At 48.9% G+C, this 20692-nt stretch overlaps 1 protein-coding gene across 11 annotated transcripts in view; it reads left to right on the top strand.

Annotated features, from left to right (window-relative positions):
• Positions 1–20692, top strand: part of TIAM1 (TIAM Rac1 associated GEF 1) — a 165433-nt gene that overhangs the window by 37896 nt on the left and 106845 nt on the right. For 8 of the 11 annotated variants that reach the window (XM_051779479.1, XM_051779482.1, XM_051779483.1 and 5 more), the window contains one exon: positions 9633–9692. The exons of 2 other annotated variants lie outside the window; for them this stretch is intronic. The gene's annotated coding sequence lies outside the window, so the exon portion shown is untranslated. Of the gene's footprint in view, positions 1–9632; positions 9693–18402; positions 18426–20692 lie in introns of those variants that run through there. One more of the 11 variants, XM_051779488.1, reaches the window with a different exon arrangement.

The following is a 20692-nucleotide window of genomic DNA, read 5'->3' on the forward strand; positions in this document are numbered from 1 at the left end:
GATTAAAGTGGAGGGGGGCAAACATTGATTTGCTTGTATGTGGGAGAGAAGAGACCATCAGCTGCAATATTTACACTCAATTACCCAGGGAGGGTTCTGTCATTATTTGCGTTCTCTTGAGCATTCTGTATTCTCCAGCATACTCTTGCCATATGTATTTGGTTGCCAGAAGTTTATATACATTTTCTGCTTTTCATTCCAAACAATGTAACATTTATTACGAGTTCCATGAGTTGCTGTTTCAAGGGGAGGAAAAAATCTGCACCAAGCTGTGCTCTGGCACCATAACCACACTCAGTAAGGGCTGCCTGCGTCACAGGGAGGGTGAAGAGATGCTGTAGGAACCAAGGCACTGCGTTAGTTGTCTTAAAAGTCATTAAAATCTCTTTGGGGAGTGTTCCTGATTCCTGGCTGGTGGTTGCAAAGGTGGCTCCCCACACTGCGGGGAGAAAATCAGGCTCGTGTTTGTAAAGTGGTGATGTGCACGTCATGACAGTGATCTTTGGGGACCTGTCCCTCCTTGCCCCTCTGGGAAAGGTGCTCTGCCACTCCACAGCCAAAGCTGGAGATGGGATTTGGCCTGGGAAGAACCTGTAGAGCCAGGGTTGGGTTGTCCCTAAGCCCTGTGGCTCCATGGGGCCCTGCAGAGCTGCACTGGTCCCCCCCCTTGGCATCTTCTCCACTGCAGAGTTTCCAGGGACTCTTCCCAGCGTCCTTCCCCAAGCTAGGGGAGGGTGTCCCAAAAGAGAAATGACAAGGAATCATTCTGGGGCACGGCAGGAAGAAGCTTCTTGGTGACAAATTGCTCTGGTTATGGGCTGTGTGCTCCAACAACAGGCAGGAAAACTGTGCTGGACATAATGATGGATAAAAGGAGGAACCACAGCATTGGTCTGACACTGTTTTCCATGCTCACCTTTTCTTTTTTTTTTTTCCCCTGGAATTACTTACGCTTGATTGTTGCAATTGATTGCAATTGTAAGGGCTAATTTTGGTGCATACATTTTTTTTCTGGAAGCCTGCCAAGTGTTTGTGTAATGGAGGAAAACAACTGCACAGGGTTTGGTACAGGCTGTGCTTGTCTTCCTTTCTCCAGCCAAACCATTCCACGGGCTGATATATACAATATATATATACACACATATATATGTGTGTGTATATATATATCAATAGGCAATATCAGTATACAGCAAACTTCCTTGAAGGGGAAAACTCAGCCTCCTGAAAAAAAAGGAAGAACAATTAACAGACATGTGATGAGTTTTAAAAACAAACAAACTAAATTTAATGCCTGTGATAAAGTGGTTATTGCCTCAGTTTTAAGACAAATACCAAACCCAACTGAGTTCACTTTTAAACTTTGCATGATGGAATGGAGAGTAAATAGTGTTGTTCCAACCTCAAGAGACAAATCCAATATGTTTAGCTGATGGAGTTGAAGACCAGTACGTGAGTATATAGACCTGGGCCCTTGGAAAATGTCATGGGTGTTTTCCTTGCAGCCTAGTCCAATTTCCATGAAGTTTGAAGGAGAGATTTAGTTGACACAGGATAAAAATCACATATTTATTTCCGAGTGAAATATTAACTCAGGAATAACTTTTCTATCTACATCCACATTTTCACAGGGTTCAAGGTACGGTGAAGCTGGGCTGGTTTTCAGGGTTTTCCTCTTTTCCCACCTCGTATTTGGCCAAAGAGGAGCAAGAAATTTGAAGGGGTAAAGAGGATGTGAAGGATGCAGGTGTGTTGATGGTGTTTAAAGCTTTTTGGGACGATTTTTATATGGATCGAAAATTGATACTAAAAAGAAAGCCTCATCTGATAGATGACTTATGGTACTGAAATGATGGGCTCAGTTGTAAGATAAGGTACCAGGACTCCTTGGAACTTGTGTCATCTTTCTCCCCCAGGTTTTGGTGTGTCCTCTTCCTTGGTTTTTATCCTGTCATTCCAGCTGTGATTTATCCTACATGCTTGTTTAAAAACAAGTTACCCTGTCAAGCTGCCATTACACGAACATTTGTCCTGGTTATCCTTCCAGAGTTATTCACAGATGTAAGTTCTGGCAGACTCAGGGCCAAGAATGATGATAGGTGGAGGATCCACCTTCTTGAAATATCAGCTCACTCTTTTTGTGTTGTTTTGAGGTTGTTTTAGTTCAACTTGATGCCATATGGGTTTTACTTAAGGACATGGTTTGTCCCTGCAAAAGCATCTTTGAAGGCAATAGAACAGTTTAAATATGTTCAAGAGAATTAATTAAAATGCCTTTTAACTGAAGGGGAATGAGAGCTTTTTTTTTTTTTTTTTCCAAAATAAAGCTCCAGCCTGGTGAAACATTTTGTATCAGTTACAAAAGGAATTTCAGTACATTCCTCTAAAACAAGGGATGAGCCAACTGCATCTGCTGGGTGTGGGAGTGACATTTCAGATCCCACTGACAGCCGAATTGTCAAACTGAACATCATCTCTCTCTCTTGCTGGTGCTGACTGAGAACTCCACACTTTCTAGGAGCAAAACTGCTCCTTTGGAGAGTGCTGGTGGAAGGCATGGACACCTTTGGGCCTGGAACAGGCTGACAAGCCTACCTCATGTACACAGCTTATCTCCACAAATCAGCCCTCCTTCCCCTGTCAGAGAGCACTGGAGAAAGGGAAAACATGAAGTGTTTTTTGAGCAGTGAGGACTTTCACTGGTGGTTTATATTTACAATTATTCCAGGTGGTATGACAGTGTGTCATCCTGTGGTGGTGTTCCTCAGCCTGGAGCAGGTGTAATCATCTCCTTATGTACATAACAGCTTCCATTGGTACATCCCAAGGTGTGTTACAGAAGGAGACCTTTGATGTCAGGTCTGAATAGTGAGTGATGTGAGAAGTGAAATGTCACAGAGAGGGGACACTGTGGTGCTCCAGCAGAGCTGTAAGACCTCTCTGCTGTGCTGCCAAGTGAGCAGCTCTAGTCTGTAGTATTTTGTTTGCAAGGAGATGACAGAATGGTAGAATTGTGTAGGTTAGAAGAGCTCTCTGGTCCCACCTCCCTCTCAAAAAGCACTTACAACCCTTTTTATGTGTGTGGATGTGTATAAACAGTGATCTGGTGCAGCAATACTATGCATTTTGCCACCTTCCTGGGTGCTGTTGCACATTTTCTGAGAGGATCTGTTTGCCTCGTTGGTCTGGAAGGGATGTACTCAGTCCTGTAACTCAGCTCTCAAAGCCATACCACAAAGAAAGCAACAACCTGGACTGGAAAGAAGAGTTTTCAGAGAAACAGGTGCAGAGAGTGAGTTTGGAGGAAGAGAAAGCCCAGGCAGGCACAGATAAAATAATAGTGGCAATGGAGCCAAGAGTGTAATGGAAGGCTAGAGCTGTGGACAGGACCAGGAGACAAAAGCAGCTGTAATGAAAGAGAAGCAGCACATCAGAGAGGCTGATCTGAAGGCAAAGCTGGAAATGAAAGCAGAGGGGAGGTTTCCCTCTTTGATCTGTTTGATCTGCACCTGCGGCTTTGTCCGGGAATCTCCTTTGTGAGGGGGATCTTCCAGAGGTACCTGTGAAAGCAAGTTCATGTTGCTGTGGGTGCAGAAGAGCCTGTTCAGCCAGGAGATGTTTCTGCAAGGGTTCCTTGCTTTGCAGGACAGAAACCAAAGGTGAGGACCCCGATCCGGTCTGGTTTGCAGTGTGTCCACAATCACTGATGTCTGGATTCAGGTACAAGCTCTCTTTTAAATAAGAATACTCAGCACACACTCAGCGGCTATAATTTTAATTTTTCCCTCCTGAAACTCTTATGTGTTGTTAAACTTTGCAGTGTAGTGGTGAGGAAGGGTGGGGAGAGGGCGTGGGGGTCAGAGCTGCTCAGGGGGAGAAGACAAAGGCTGTGTTTGTGGGTTGGTGGGAATGTGCCAGATGGGGGAGAGAGGGTGGGAGGGAGGAGGGTGGGAAACGGATGTCGGAAGCGGTGGGTCAGGGGTGAGGGGCTCCACTCCTCGGGGTCCGGCCGTGGGGGCAGAGCAGAACATCACAGCTAAAGGAGTTTGTGGTGCTGCAAGGCTGGGGAGAAGATGCATCCCAGAAGAAACAGCTGGGATCATTTCGAGGCACCTTTAATAGCCTTTTTATTTTTTTAAGTTTTTGGTAGGGCAGTGTGGTTGGTGAAACTGGCTTCATTAACGGGAATGGCTCCTGGTGGAGTTGGATGCTTGTGCTCCCAAGATCAGGTGTTTCTCACGGGTGCTGAAGCCAAAGCAGCAATTTTCCTTGGAGGCTGCTTGGGAAGACAGCAGGAAGTCTTGTGAACAGTGTTAGTGGTGTTGGGGGAGCATGGCTGGGGCTGACTGCAACCTGCTCGCTGCTTCTCTTGGTATACTTTCCAAAAAAGATTAAAAAAAAAAAAAAAGGAACATTCCCAGGCCCTGTGGCTGAAGAATGCCCTGTTTCATCAGTTGTGGTTTTTGGGCAGCTTGATTTGACTGACACGTGGGTGCAGCCATTTGTCTTAATCCTCCCTTTCCTCTCTGAGTACATCCCAGCTGGTGCTGGATGAGTCCAAAATCCTCTGTAAGTGCCACTGCTGCGCTGATAGTTGTTTCTCGAGAGCACTGCCTGCTCCCTGGGCTCTCCCAGCCCCAGACCCTCCTGGACTGGGAATGCCTATCTTGCTGCAAATCTGGGAATCTAGGAAGGGTATCTAGGAAGCCAGGCTGATGTTCTCACGGAGATAGGACTGTCTTGCTGACAAATCCTGCTTACCTGTGGTTTAGACCTGCGAATAGTGGTGACTAAACCATGAGTTGTCAAGAAAGTGTTGGGAGGTGTGATGTGAGGAAAAATTGGGATGAGGTAAGAGGCAGGTTTTGGGCAAGAGCACAGAGGAGGTACCTCAGGGAAAGAGGTACCTGGCAGGTGGATGGCAAAGCAGCCCTAAAACTGGGTGTCAGTGCGAGATGGAGGAGATGGTGATTCAGGAGGTGCACACGTATCTCATGGGGGGTTAGACCTGTGGGAGCAGTGAGCTTGGAATAAATGAGACAGATGTGGTTTAGCTCTAATTTTTTTTTTTGATGCAGGAGGTGGGTGTGTTGCTGAGACACAGTGGTGGCTCAGTTTGCTGACAAAAGCAGGGAGCTGGCACGGAGAGTGTGGGGCACAGGAAGGGCCACGGGCAGCTGGCAGTGTCCCTGAGCTGAGGTAGGGATGTATGTGGAGTTTGAGGGATCAGTGGGATGATTTCCCCAAGGTGTGCTGGGGTGGGTCTGCCCTTCCACCCCAGCCATAGGCTTTAGGGCACTGAAATGTCAGTGGTGGGGTTTTCCATCCACGCACATGTCCATGTCTCTTGTCTTCTCCTCATTTTGTCCTTTTGCCATCTCTGCTGTTGGGAGCTCTGCTCTTGATGGGCTCTTTGCCCTTTAGCACTTATGAAGTGACCCTGATCCTTAGGACTGTGACAAAGGTTCCCTCTGCTCTGTACTCTTCAGGAGGGGTCTGAACAGACCCCTTGATGGTGCAAGTTGTGTTTTTTGGCACAAAATGGGCTGAAAGGGGATAGCTCTTTCCACTGTACTCCAGTGCTGAGCTAGGATCAGGACACGTAATGCAGGTACGTGACCAGGGCTTTTTTCCCCAGATTTGCAGCAAGATTGGAGAAGCATTTGGATATGACCTGTTTAGAGCCTGAGATAATTTCTGCCTTGGCAAACACAGAAAGAGATAAAGCAATGGAGAGCTAAGAGCTAAATCTCCCCTGTACAAATGCTAGGAGCATATGTAATAGGATTGTTGAATTGGAGTTACATGTTTTCCAGGATAAGTACTGTTTGATGATACCCTGCTGCTGCAGCCATCCTTAAAACAGAAAAAAAGGACTGGGGATTTACAGCACTTGTTGGGGATGTTGGGGTTTCCCTGTGAACTTTGAGAACAGCAAAAGGGAAGAAAAGGCCTTTGCAGATAAGACAAAACAGATCCCTAAGAAGGCTGGAGTCCTGTGGGGAGGAAACATCAACGCTCTGACCTCAGGGTAATCAGGTATCACAGATTTTTCTCACACAAAATGCAAACTCTTCAGTAGATCTTCTAGCTGAACATGGGAAAACTGAATATTTTTTTTTTTTTTTAGCAACATCTTCCCTTGTTTTTCTGTGCCCCTTTCAAGAGGTGCATTAAAAACAGTGCACGTCCCGACCTTGAAGGTACAGTTTTAAGCAAGCTAAACTTAGAAGATGTCAGAGCTGAGCTTGTCTGCCTGATCTGGACTTGGCCTCTTTCCACCTGGGGGTTCTGATGCACTGTTTAATTACAGGACACCTCCTGCCTTGCCTGCAGCACATTTACTTCCCAGTAGTGCTGGAAGTGATGGGCCGACCCTGACCCTGGTCGCAAGAGGGACTTTTATTCCAAGAGGGACTTGAGGATGGGGAAAGAAGAGTGGGATTTTTGTTGCTATTGCTGTCTCGTTTGGGAAACCTGGAGTCTGCTTCTCCTGGGGACTTGCTGGTCTGGATGGATACAAGTCTGGCTCATGGTCCCTGTGTCCATCACTTGTGCCCTTCGTTCCCTAACCAGGCAAGGGAGGGAATGCCCCGTGTCCAGGGGAGCTGCTTTGAGGGCAGACATCCGTGCTGGGGCAGGGGCTGGATTCTTGGGGTGGGAGCAGGATTTGGGTACACGTGCTCTGTGTTTGCTGTGAGGGTGCCCATGGAGCTGGTCTGTGCTGAGCACAGGGTGACTGAACCTCTGCTACATCCCAAGTGCTGGATCAAGGCCAGCACAGCCTCTCCCTGGGGCATTCCACACCCCTCCGGGGGTGGTGGGAAAAGGGGGAAGCTCCCGCCCGGCCCTCAGAATCAATGCATCAAGGCAGATTTAATCGCAGTGGAGCCACAGTTCTGCCCATCATTAGGACTCAGGCCAGCATGAATTAAGACTTCCAGGGCTGATATCCTTCGTGCACACGTAGGAATGCAGATAAAACTTCCCAGAAATTTGGCTGATCTGCTGCTGCTCCAGCCCGAGCTACCTATAGGCACAGTCCCTCTCCTGCCAAGCCCTCCTTGCTCCACAAGGTGTGTGGGACACCCTGTTTTGGGCTGAGTTTCTCTCTGTTCCCAGGGAAAGCGTTTCTTTCCTGAAAACCTGGCTGTGCTGAGACAAAGCAACAACCGGCACAAGGTGAATCAGACCTTTTGGTAAACAGCCAAAGGGATTTGTCCCAGCCCAGCGACAGGTGGGAGCTTCTCTTGGCTGACATGGAGGTGTATCAGGACCTGGGCTGAATGTCGGAATATTTGAAGCTGCTGCCTAATGCCTGATGAGGGTCCTGCTCCTGCCTCTGCTCCACCTTTCTCCTGGGGCGCTGTGGGGGCCAGCAGGCTGCCAGCTCACTTCTTTCCTGGGTCATATAACGGGATTGTCACCGTTTCTGGCTTCATGTTGTTGCAGTTGCTAATCCTGCAGGAAGCTGGTTGTGCCCATGTGCTCCTGGCTTTTGTTTTTCATAGAATCACAGAATGGTTTGGGGTGGAAGGGACCTTAAGGCCCATCTAGTTCCAACCCCCCTGCCATGGGCAAGGACACCTTTCAATATCCCAGGTTGCTCCAAGCCCTGTCCAGCCTAACTGCTTGGACAGTCTCTCTGTGCTCCTCCCAGCCTACCTATCCCTGCTTCCACCTTCTGTAGGTGTCCTTTTCGTGATCTTCCAAGAGCTCCTTGTTCATCCACACAGGCCTTCTGGAGTTTTGACCTGCCTTCCTCCTTGTTGGGATGCATCAGTCCTGAGCTCGGAGGAGGTCATCCTTGAATATTAACCAGGTTTCCTGGGCCCCTTTCCCCTCCAGGGCTTTATCCCATGGGACTCTACCAGGCAGGTCTCTGAGAAAATGACTGCATCCAGTTTTTGTTTACTTTTTGATGAAAATGCCCTTTTTGTGTTGGTTTTTTGTTTTGTTCTGCTTTTTTTGTTTCTTTTTTTGTTTGTTTGTTTTGGTTTGTTTTGGATTTTATTTTTGTTGGTTTTATTTTTGTTTTTTGTTTGTTTTCCACTCCCCATCCCTGCCAGTGCTGAAGCAAATAAATGGGCAGATGCCTTCCTTTCCCTGCAGCATGCTGGAGCTGTACTTCACCTGCTGGATCGTGAAGGGAGATGCTGTTATTTCCATGAGTGATTTGCTGGGAGAAGGAAGGTGTAACTGTGCAGTTGAGACATGGATCCAGACCCCAGATGCCCTGCTGGGATGAACTGATGTCCCGTCAGGGTGGTTGGTGGAGCTTGCGTTGGGCTTGGTGGATCCTTGCGGAGCAACCCCAGCTCAGAAATTTCTGGCTGATGGTGCAGTGCTGTGGGACTGGGGCTGTTTGCTCTTGGCAGCTCCCTCCTCTCTTTTCCAGCACTTTGGCTGAGCCTTCTGTGTTGTCAACCAGCAAAAGCCCATTCCCATTGAATTATGGATGCATAAACCAGGGGGGGGGCACGAGGGGGGCGTTGGGTTGGGCGGCCGTTCAGAGAGCAGGTGTTTCCTCTTTGGGGTTTAGGTTACCAAATTCATCAGGACATTTCAGCTTCTCGCTTTTTAAATTCCCTGATCCTGGAGAACAAAGTCATTTTCTCAGCTTTGGAGCCTGACATCTGCTTGCAGGGATTACGCGTGTTCCTGCGGCAGCGGGCGCAGATTTTCTTTGTGGAAGGGGATCTGTTGGAGGGAGTATTAAAGCCCAGTACAAGTTCCTGTTCTGGAATGGAAATTGCTCTGCAGGTTTGGAGTGAGGCATGTTGGAGCTTGCTTATTTACTTGGCAGATGTCTGATGGTGTTACATTATCCCCAGCACTCGGACCTGCAAGGCCTCAGAAAGGGCTCAGTGTGTTGTGGTGGGTTGAATGGCCATGGGGAGCTCTGCTCTTCCCGCTTTCCTGTGGTGGGAAAACAACCATTTCCAGTAAGGAGCTGCCAGCCAGCTCTGCCTCCCATAGACCCATGTCCTGGGCTGGTGGGGAGCACTGGTCAGGGAGAAGGGCCATCAGAAATCTCCGCTGGATGGTGCTCAGGGGGTTGTCAATCCACTCATGTTTCCCATCTCTGAGCAGTGTGCAGGGATGATATTTGCTGGGAATGAGTCACCTTCTACTACTTCAGTTTGGGCAGGCGTTCCAGGGATTGGTTTTTAAAACACATTCTGTTTTGCCACCTTAAACCTCTCTCAGTGCTTCCAGGTTGTTGTTTTGTGAGATCCAGACTAACCTCCAAGCATGATTTTGCTGAGAGCATGCAACTGGGAGCCAAGCTTTTTATAAAGCTCCAAATCAATAATACAATTAGCTAAACCCAAGTCCAGTGGAAAAAGTTGCTTTGGAACAATTAAGTGTTGCCTGCAGCCCTGAGAGCCTGGAGCTCTCGGGGAAACACTCTTAATTGGGCTTTGTGGCTCTGGCAAGATAGGAACTGCAACAAATAGTGAGAAGCAATTTGGATTTGAATTATTTCCCCCTCTGCACTAGTAGGTCGAGGTGGTGTCAGTGATGAAGGTCTGGCTGAGGTGTGTTGCAGGGGCTCAGGCTGGTGAACAGCAGCTGTGTGCATCTGGCTCGATGTTTGGAGCTGACCTGTTCATCTTTCTTTTCCATTCCAGGAGCTGTGTGGGACAACCAATGTTTCCCTACCGTCCTGCTTTCTGCTGTGACCCCCTCATGTGAGTAGTGACCCCTGGGCTGTGTGTTTGCAGCTCCTGCCCACCCTCCTCCTGCTCTGCTCACCATCCCTTCCCTCTCTGTCCTGGGGCAGAGCTCCACAGGCTGCAGAGCAGAACGGGGGGTCTTTTAGGAATAAAAACTTTAAGGCTTCTTTGAGATACACAGTGAAGTGTTTACATGAAAAACCGTGTCAGCAGCTGCATGTTTTATCCAAGCAAGTATGTTCAGACATGTTTATAGAAACATGGCAGCGCTAAATCTGGACAGTTGGTCACTAATCTTTGCAAAGATACAGAAGTGATTAAATAAAAAGATTTCCCTGTGGCAAACCCTGTAAGTTGCAATGTAAGTGTGACCCAGGCTTTTAAAGGCTCCTCTCCTGCCCTTGTCCCTCCCCACACTTCCTCTGTGTGGTCACTCCAAATTGCTGCCAGCTGGCCCTTTTATCGTGTGTGTGTGGTTGTGCTGCTTCTCATTTTTGTCCAAAGAGACAGACAAAATCTGTGGCTTATTCAAATCTTTGAATTTTCAGCCAGTCTAACAGTAGGAAGGAGAAATACAATTAAAAACTCTGAGGGAAGAGGTTCTGTCCTTTAGTGCCTCACTATTGACCACAGACCCCACTGTGCCCATAAGTCTAAGTTGTCTTGCCTGTTGTGTTTGAGGTTTTCTTCCCTCTGTGTTGCCTTCTACCCTTGTTTCAGACATCAGGTTAAGTTCTTTCTGGTGTGTTTTCAGCTTGACAAATATGATCTGTTTTGTTTGTTCCAGGGTAAGGTTTTTTTTGGTTGGTTGGTTTCGTTTTTTTCAATTGAGTGGTTTTGTGGAAACAAAAACAGAACAAAAAAATTTCTTTTAAAAAACATCAGCATTGTAAAGAAAGAAGAATGAAACCAGAAACTGATACATCATCAAATTGAACATGCTAGTGTGCAAACACGTGGCAGAGCAGTCAGCTAACAGCAAATGATAGTGAAATTGGGTGATATTTCCAGTTTCCCTGGAGTTGAAAGTGCACATGGTTTACAATGGATAATGAAATTATATGGTTTTTATGTCTAATACGTTAATTCTGCCAGGGCAGTAAGCCCAAGGTTCCAATCCACCGCAAGGCTGACATTTTGTTGGAAAGAGATGCACAGGCATTTATTGAGGACACAGACTACAGTGCATTTAACAAAAAAATAACAGAACAATGGAATAGGTCTCCTCTCTCTTCTCTCTTCCCTTCTCTCCCACTCTGTGGTATCAAATATTGACTCAGGCCAGAGGAGCTGCTGCTTGGAGCCTGTTGCTCCTCCTGCGTGGCAAATGCAAAAGTTAATTCCCTTTTTTGTGTTTTGAAAGAGGACTATCACCTGTGATGTTTTTGTGCTTTTGTGTGGCTTGGGCTTTTTAAGAGCAAGTCTTGACACATCCTGCCCTGTCACACACCTGCATGGACAGGTGTTTGTGGATCAGACCAAGGTCCTGATCCAGAGTCTAAACCATGTGTCGTGCACCTGGTTTGCCCTAAACTGGCCCTGTTTCCCTCCTGTGCTTCCCTGCCCAGTGGTGGAGACGTGGCTGTGAGCCTGAGCTATCCTTCTAATCAGGGCCTTGTGTTCCTGCTCCCTCCTTGCAGCAGCACCAGGGATTTCCTCACTGCACAGTGAGCAAGTTCAGGGAGCCAAAATGGCCAGAAAATAAAATGTGATGTTTTGGTCAACTGTGTTTTGTGAGCCAGGTTGCTAGAAGAAGGCTGTAGGTGGGAATACATAGGGCAGGATGTGGTAGCCCTGATGTGGTCACTTTTGAGGAGAAAAGAGGGGTCTTAGAACCTGTTTAGCTGTCTTGTGGTCCCCATAAACCGTGTCACTGGGATCCTTCACTCCAAAGCCCAGGGACAGATGGACACTCTTGGTAAACCCTTCCTTGCCAGCTATGGGGTTGTACTGCTTTGCTGTGGATTTTAGAGCTTCTTCACTTGTGTCCTGCAAGATGATGTTCCAGGAAAGAGCTGCTTTAGGGACCAGCCAGAGGTCCATGTGGAGAGTGAGGAGGAGGAGGAGGCATCTCCCTGGAGAGGCTCTGGATAGCTCATGCTGCAGGATCACCTACTGGAAGGAGTGCAGAAGTCTTTCTGTGCTTTTTGTTCTGCTTTTGCAGAAGTCTGTCCAGGACTTTCATCTGTGGCTGATGTAGGAGGCTCTGTTTTTGGTGTGTTATTGGGATGGGAGAGGATTGATGCTCACACCCTCTGTGCTGGCCCTGAGCTCAGCTGGGTTCTGCAGAACCCCGAAATGCAGAACGGGTTTGAGGAGTTCCCTTATCTCCCCAGTGTGGCTGCAGTGGGGGAAGTGGGCCAAGTTTTAAAAGTCATTTCTCCAAGTGACTGCGTGCAGCCTTCTAGACTTGCTTAAGCACACCCATTTCTGCTTTTGGGCAATTAATGCAGCTGATGAAACCGAGCTGTTTTGTTGCTCAGTGGCCTATTTCTGTGTTTTCCCTGCCACCGCTCTATTTGCTGCCACTTTAATACATATCCACCACTGTTCTCCCCATGCAGCTGTCCCACTGTGTATCAGTCACATCTGTGTGTGTGTGTGGAATAGAATAAGGGAAAAATAACTTTGGTCACACAGACTTATGCAGAGGAGGATCTGCCCTGATGCGCTGATATCTCGCCGAGCTTCTTAGAGCTGGAACGGTGACAGCAGGCAGCATTGGAGTCCACCTCCCAAATGTTGTGTTTAATCCCAAATCAGGCTTTAGCATTCAAGTAACAGCCAAATACTGAAAAGCCTCATAAGAAGTAGAAGGAACAGGCAGGACTTTAAAAAAAACAAAAAAACCAAAAAACCCCCTACACAACTAGAAATGAGGAAAAGTAATCAGCAGTTCTGGAACTATTATGGTTTTTAGATTGCGAGGCTTTTGCCAGTAAAAGAAGACCAGGTCTCTGCCCTTGAGCTTGCTTAAGCAGTTAATCTGTGTATGAACTCTTAGTCTTAGGGATCACTCAGAAATTATGAATCTCTGAGCCTTCAGAGACACATTTGGGCAGTATAAAGGCAGGGTCATGTGGCAGTGGCATTAGAAGCTGGAGGCTCAGGTCAGACCTTAATGCAGGTCTTCCAAAGGTGAGGGTGTAGCCTCATGGATATAATCCAATGTACAAGTTAACGGAAAAGGACAAAAAGGGAAGGCACTCAGACATGTGTGGTAAGTCCAGTTGTGCCAGCCCTGTCTGCCAGCTGTGGTGTTTATAACCTTGAGTGACCTTGTGAAAGTCAGTGCTGGTGGCTCTCTGGGCAGAACCTGCAATCCAGATCTCTGCTTAGTTTGGAGGGCTTTGGGTCAGGGTCTCCCAGAGAGGTGTTAACTGAACAGTGTGATTCCTGTGCCGTGCTCTGGTCTGGGGAGGTTGAAAACCAGGTCAGGGCTTCTTTTCATTGAGGTGACATTGAAGGGAAGTTTTGGATTTGTGTTTTTTGTTTTTTGGTTTTTTTTTGTTTTTTTTTTACCATATGGCTGTAATAGAAGAAATAAATTGGAGCTTGTTTTCTAAAAATGAGAACATGTGCAGTCAACCAGCATCTTTTATTTTTATGCAGCACGTCCAAAATAGATGCCAGTCTGCCTCTTTGGGAACGTGCATCCGGCAGAAAGTCACAGCAGCACTTTGTGCTCCCTTCCCTGACTTTCCCGCTCTCCCACCACTTCACAGTGAGCTGTTCAGGAAGTGACTCTCGTTTGGATGTGCCAGTCACCCCCACACACGGGGGTGAAGGTGGCAGTGACATGAGGAGGAGGTGTGTGGGTGACACTGATGCTGCTCTGGTCCCCCTTCTCCAGTAAAAAGCTCAGTGTGGGAGGGAGGGAGCAAGGACACTTGTGCAGCCCTCTTGCTCTGCTGAAAGGGGGAAGCTGGAAGCACTGCCAAGACAGAGGAATTACTGGCAGGATGCTTTCTGCTGTGTCCCTGGAGTTGGACATTGATAGTCTGTGCTTGCAGCCACGTGCTGTTTGCTCAGCCTGGAAAGGAGCAGTTGCTCAGTTGTGTCCTTTGGATCTGCTGGGGGTGGAGAGCATTTCCCCCCCACAGTTCCTGCTGCCAACACATGAGGAATCACAGAATCATTTAGGTTAGAAAAAACCTCCAAGGCCATTGACCATGGGCTGGGGTCTGCACAGGCAGAGTGGGAGGGATGGATGGGGATGGTCCAGTCTCTGCCTGCTGGCCTCCCAAGGCTCTGGAGCTGAGAAGACGTTTCTCTATGAGCTAAGAGAAGATGCCTCCCTCCTGTGGGAAGAGCTGGGGGGAGACTGAGCCACTGAGCAAACTTTGGGCTTTGCACATAGACTGTCATGCTCCTCCTGAGGGCGAGGGAAGAGACAGAGACTTGGTCTTGTGCTGGTGTGAACTGGAATTTATCCCTGGAGTGAAAGGAGTTGTACCTGTGCCAGATAATGTAGGATCAGGTGCTCAGTCAGCCCTGACTTCAGCCCCCGAATTCATGGCTGTGAGGATATTTCATCCTGGGGACAAGGATTTGGGAAATGCAGCTCCTGCAGGGCCTGGAGATGTGCAGGGTTGGGATGATAACCAAGGAGCTCAGGCTGGGTGGCCTGAGCTGGGATTTAGGAGAGAGGAGCAGTGTGACTTGTGGTCTGGTGACATGGGAGATGTAACCAGTGTGCTCCCAGTTCCCTCTTCCTCTTTGATGTCCCCTCCCTGTGCTCAGGCAACTGTACACTTGGCCAGGGCAGGGGATCAATCTGCCCAAATTCTGCCTTTTGTTTTCCATCAGGGCTGTGCAGGAGATGGGGATAATACTTGCCTCTCAGGGGCATTGTGAAAGTTAATTTGCTAATTATTTGCAAAGCACATCAGAGTGCTGCTTCAATTCTACAGAAGGTTATGGTAACATCTAATTAATAATTCCTTATGATGCTTCATTTTCTTTCTGCTATAAATAATGGCCTAATGTAGGGACAACCCTGCCTGTGCTCGTCATCCCAGTGCCTCAGAGGGAATAACAAGCTGGATTTGGTTTGTAAATGGTCCCTCTTTCCCCCTGTCCTCCTCTGCCACCTTACCCATAAAACCATTGTTCCCTTTGGTGAGCTGCTTCCTGGCTGGTGTCCACTGGAGAGAGCTCATCCCTTGACTGAAAATCTCAGCCCTCCAGCAGCACTCCTTGCCTTTCCTGGGCTTTCCCATCCTCCCCAACCTCATGGCTCTGTGCCTTTTCTTGCTGGGCTGGGCAGGTGATGGATGACAAGAGGGAAATGAGGAGCTACCGTGGGAAAGTCTCTACCCTTTCTTTCCTTGAGATCCTGACCAAGAGCTGGGTAACAAGAGAGAAAATCTTCTCTGTAAGCTTTTCTCTTTCTTTCTCTCCATCTTTGCCTGTGTTTGCAGCCCATATTGTGCTGTTCTGTTTGATGGTGTGTGCAGCATCTTGTCTTTGCTTTGGCCAGTGTGGTTATGAGATCTCCTGCTGTAGTGTATTGTTTTTAATTCTCAAAATAAGTAACACTCAGAGACCTTTGCTGTCCGTCACACATTTCTGGTTTTACTCCCCGGCTGTGAGTGGCTTCGGGCGCTTTTGAGAGTGTCAATATCCTGTGTGTTTAATACTTCAGTGCAGTGAGTCCAGAAGCTTGTGATGACTATTTTTAGTGTTGAAAAATGTTGACAACTGAAGTAAACCTACGTTATCCATCATTTGACAGCACCGTCATCAGCGCGCAGCCTGTCACTCTCGCTTTGAGCTGATTTTTCCAATCAAATTAAATCTATTGGCAGGGATGCAGTGGAAGTGTGTCAGAACTCTGCATGAAGATGACAGCAGCTACTGCCTAAGTTCTTTCAGAGAAGCGAGAGGAGGTGTTTGCATTAGAGGTCTTGAATAAAACGTTCCTTCTTGAGGCTTCTCATCAAAAAAGGGAAACGGTCCCTGTTTTGTTAAACTCCGGCTTATCCTTGCACCGCACGGCCGTTGCGGTAAGGACTGAGTGGGCTTGTGGGTGCTGCCTGAAGGTTGTGCAACGTGAGGTGTGCCAGCCATAGCCACATCCCTGGGCTGGGGGAACTGGGTTGGAGCACATCCTGCTGGTGTTGGGCACCCTCTAAATCCACCCCGGTGCCAGGGAGGTGCAGGAGCTCATGGTGACTTTGGGTACACGTGTATGTCCAGAAGAGCTTCACCACTGCAGGTGTGTTTTTGATGCTGGATGACTAGAAACAGGGCTCTTCTACAGATACTGATCCTGTACACCCAGAGGTGTGTGTTTGACCTGCACGGTCCCAGGAGAGAGAGAAGCAGCTCTGCCCTTTCATGTGAGCTGACACATGCTGAGTGACAAGACAAGCCTCAAGGCTGCCAGAGCTCAAGGAGCATTTGGACAACACTCTCAGGCACATGGTGGGATTGTTGGGGTGTCCTGTGCAGGGCCAAGAGTTGGACTGGATGATCCTTGTAGGGCCTTTCCAGCTCAGGGAATCCTGTGCGTGTCTGCAAGCGCGGTGCCCACGTTGGTGCAAGAGCTTCCAGCCACAAGCAACGCCATGAAACACAAGCCTTAAATTTTAACTTGTGCTCGAGCCAGAGGTGGCTCCTGCCTCTTGTCATTTGTCTTGGATTTGCAGGCAAGGGTGCTGGCTCATGGCCAGCATCCACTCCCTGGAGCTCATTAGAAACCTTTTTCAACTACCCTTGTAGTGTAACAACGGGGATCAGCTTTCCCGTGAGCTGATATATCTGCTGACCTCTCCAAAGGAAAAAAAACCTCCTGTAATTCATTACCTGACTTTTGTAGAGGCTGAAAGGGAACTATTTGTGACTGAACAATACTTGCCTTTCACAACTCCCTTCCTAATCCCAAACAGAAACATGAGGCTGAGAAAATCTTTCTGATAACAGGGAGTATGGATACATTCAACCCAGGATAATTTTTCATGGCATTAACGTTCTGTAATTGCCAAGGGTTGGTTTGCAGGTTTTTATTGGATGAGGGGAAGGCAGGCAGGGAGAACATCAATTTGAGGGGGTAGAAGTGATTCCGATGGTGTTGTGATGGTTTTCCACTAGTGCCGTCTTGTGAGCTGCTACATCAGAGATCCAGTTAGAAAGCTGAGGTTTTAAAAATAAAAAATAATGGAAGTTAAGTCAGCTTTCTTCTTCAGTTTATGATTGAGTACAAGATGGCATGAGTCAAACTGTGTCCCCACCTACACAGAGACAACCCTTTGCTCCTGCCATGTGTGAGAGGCTGCACAGGCACAGCTACTGCTCCCAGGAGAGAGGGATTCCCAGGGTGAACCTATGGCTTGGCCACATTAGCCACAGGGATGTGCCAGAGCTGGCTTGAACTTGGAAGCCCAGGTCACATTGGTAGGGCTGCAGTTTGCAGCATTACCTGGAAAAGGGCTGTGATGTCCCAGTAACATGTGCCTGGTGCCTGCGAGTGCTGCCAGATTAGTCTGTGCTTATGGAATATTTGGAGTAGCACCAAAACTGGGGTTGGGCATCAGCATCTTGGTGTTCCCCTGGGGTCGTTCCTTGCACATAATTAGTGGCTGCTGGGACCCAGGTCGTGTCCTGAAACGTGCTTGATCAAAGTAGGTGATGATCACATTGGGAACTCCACCAGGACTTGCAGAAAGACCGGAGTGGCTCCAGTTGTCTGGGTGATGGAGACAGGATGCTTCTCCAAGGCCACCTGCGTGCACAGGTGAAAAATAAGACAGATACAATCATGAATTTTTGAAGCACCTTGGCTTTGTAAGGTAAGCCTTAGTTAAAGAGATACGGTCTGAGATCCCTGTGGGAGCGTGGCCGATGCTCCTCATATCTCACCTTCCTGCTGTGCTCGGGGTGAGTCACTGTGCTGGAGTGACTCCTTTTTTTTCTGCCCAAAGTGATAATCCATTGTTAAAATGATATTAACTCATGTGCACTAATTAGCAGGTGTGCCAGGGTGTGAGAGGCCCAGGATGTTAATTAGAGTTGATAAACACACCTTTCTGCAGGATGCAGACCTAGGCTGTGTCTGATGGGACTCCCTCTCCCTTCCTCTCACCATGGAGAAGTGCTGTGTTGTGGGACCTTTCTCCTCTGGGCTCTGTGGTGGGATCTCCATGTCTCAGCTCGATATTTGGGAGAGCCTGTGGACTCCTGGGAAGGTTCATAGAATCATACAATATCCTGAGTTGGAAGGGACCTGCAAGAATCACTGAGTCCAACTCCTGGCCCTATACAAGACACCCCAACAATCCCACCCTGTCTCTGAGAGTGTTGTCCAAATGCTTCTGGAGCTCTGTCACTGCCCTGGGGAGCCTGGTCAGTGCCCAACCACCCTCTGGGGGAAGAACCTTTCCCTGATATCCAACCTAGACCTCCCCTGACACAACTTCAGGCCATTCCCTGGGTCCTGCCAGTGCTCACAGAGAGCAGAGATGGGAGCTGCAGCCCCCGAGGAGCTCTGCCCTCAGTCTCCTCCAGGCTGATGGGATTCATCCTGCTGACACCGGAAGAAAAAGAAGCTTTTCCCAGTAGTATCATCTTTACTCAGCTGAGGAGGGGAGGGTTAATTGCTCTGTCCAGCTGCAGGGTCTAGCTGACGGCCACTTCTTCAAGCTCCTGGAGGCGACGGCCCCTCCAGTCACCCAGCGGAGGTCCTGGCCTGGTTGTCTCCAGCCCATTCCGGGCAGAATACGCTGGGTTGTCTTAAAACAGGTTTTGGTAGGTCTTCGCTAATCGCTCAGCGAGGAGAGCACTGAGGTTTATATAAGCTGGCTCGTGTGCCCTCGGGAAGCCCACATCAAAAGGCGTGTATCCAACTGCGTCAGCCGGGCCGGGGTGCCCGGCCGGGCCCTGGAAATGCCTGTTCTCCCTCAGCGGGCAGGCGAGAGCTGACAAGCCACAGCACTGCCCGGGAGGGCTCTTGCTGAGGTTCTCGTTGGGTGGCTGCTCCACACCTTCCTGAGTGTCCAGGGCCACCTGCTCCCAGCATCCCCGGCCCTGCCGGCTCGCTTGCCCCAGCCAAGCTTCCCTGGAGGCCTGGTGTCTCGTTTCTCACGGAGTTTTGGAGGAGGGCTGAGGAGAAGGCTTTCCTTGCCTCTCCCTCTGAGCATCTCTCTCCATACTTCAGGTTTCATATTTATTGCTGGCTGGTTTTTATTCTGGTGCTGGGGAAGTCACTGCTTTGCTTTTCCCATCTGCACTGAACATTCTCGCTCTCTGAAACTCCCTGACAGGAGGGGGGAGCCAAGGGGGGCTTGGGCTCTGCTCCCAGGGAGGAAGGGACAGGATAAGAGGAAATGACCTCAAGATGTGCCAGGAGAGGGTCAGACTGGACATCCAGAGGAGTTTCTTCACAGAAGGGGTTGTCAGGCATTGGAAGGGGCTGCCCAGAGGGGTGGTAGAGTCCCCATCCCTGGAGGTGTCCAGGGAAGGACTGGAGGTGGCACTCAGTGCTCTGGGCTGGGGACAAGGTGGGGATCGGGCACAGCATGGATTTGATGGTCTCAGAGGTCTTTGCCAACCTAAATGATTCTGGGATTTAAAACCCACAGGTGGTCAGACTTGGGATTCACTGAAGTTCATGTTTTCCTGGGAGTTCTGGCCATGCCAGATAGCAGGAAAAGATGCCCCAAACTGCTGTGACAGAACGCAAACGGACCTGGGACTGGCAGCAAAAGGGCGTGTGCAGCCTTTAGACCTCTGAAGCCAAAAATCTCTCCAGACAATCACTGCAATCTGCCATCGTAAGCACCTGTTGCTCCTCCAGGACGGGCTGTGACTGTGGTGTGTCTGTGGGAGCTGGTGTGCTGCACACCTGTGTGCACGTACACGCCGTGTCCGTGCCGGTGGGATCGATGGCGGGTGGGCGGCTGTGCCTCTTGGGCTGCTGGAATGGGCTGGAGGTGGCCGTGCCCGAGTGAACCCCAGGGCAGGTAGCAGCAGCCCCCGTCGCCTTGTGAGTCACTCGTGGCTCGCCAAACCTGCTTGCCTGCTCGGGGTTTGCTGGTTCCCAGCACTGAAAACTTCCCTCCCGTTTGTTTGGCCTGCCTGGCCTGTGAGTGGGAGCTGTTGGTTTGCTCATATGGGGTTTAAATTGATAGTGCTGAGGATGGATTGTTTCAGTGCTTTCCAGTCCAAACAGTACATCTAATCCCGTCCCTCCTTCAGCCCTTTTCTGCTGTCAAGGGGCAGGACTCTGGTGCTTATCAGGTGTGCCCCTGGTCACGGGGGATCTGGTGCTCTCTGAGTGTGGGCGGGTATATCAGAAACATCTGAGATGTGAAGTTAAACCCAGCGTGCTGTTTGAAGTGGGCTCAGACTCGCTGCGGTGCCAGGCAGCTCAGCCTGCACGTCTGCTCCTGATAATGGGGGTGTGAGGATGATTGTGCTGCATCAAATCGCTTCCCCGACTATCTCATCCCTGTCCCAAAATAGAATCATCTCCTCCCCTGCTCTGCTCCAGCACCCGGGCGTGTGGAGCCTCACTACAGCTGTTTAATCCAACCCTGTGTCAGAACTGGGCTCCTGCATGTACCTTTTACCATTTTGTTTTGTTCTTCTCCTAATGGTTTTGCCCTTTTCCCAACTTGCGGTCCCTGTTGGGCTGCAGAGGGTGGGACTGCAAGGGTATGGTTATTGCTCAGTACTCTGTGAAATATCACACAGAGTTGTACATGTTGTTTATTAATTTGATTTCTGCTTGTAAAAATATTTACTGTATTTTCTGCTTCATTTCCAGAGTAGTTTCATACCTGTTTTCCTTGCCCAGCATAAGTGGTGCAGAGTCAAGGTGGGGGGAGTTGGGGGAAATAAACACAGATGGTTTGGGTTTTGTGTTGGTATTTCTTATTTATAGCAACCATTAGCCAACCCTGGTCTGGAGGATGCTGCTGCTCAAATCCTAATCCAGAAACAGTTATGTGGAAGTAGTGAATTGAGTAAAACCAGATCTGTGTGTAATTTTTAATTCCCTGTAGTTCCTGATC

This window comes from Manacus candei, unplaced genomic scaffold, assembly GCF_025592945.1.
Source record: "Manacus candei isolate 608988 ecotype Guabito, Panama unplaced genomic scaffold, ASM2559294v1 h1tg000014l, whole genome shotgun sequence".
Classification (NCBI taxonomy): Eukaryota; Metazoa; Chordata; class Aves; order Passeriformes; family Pipridae; genus Manacus; species Manacus candei.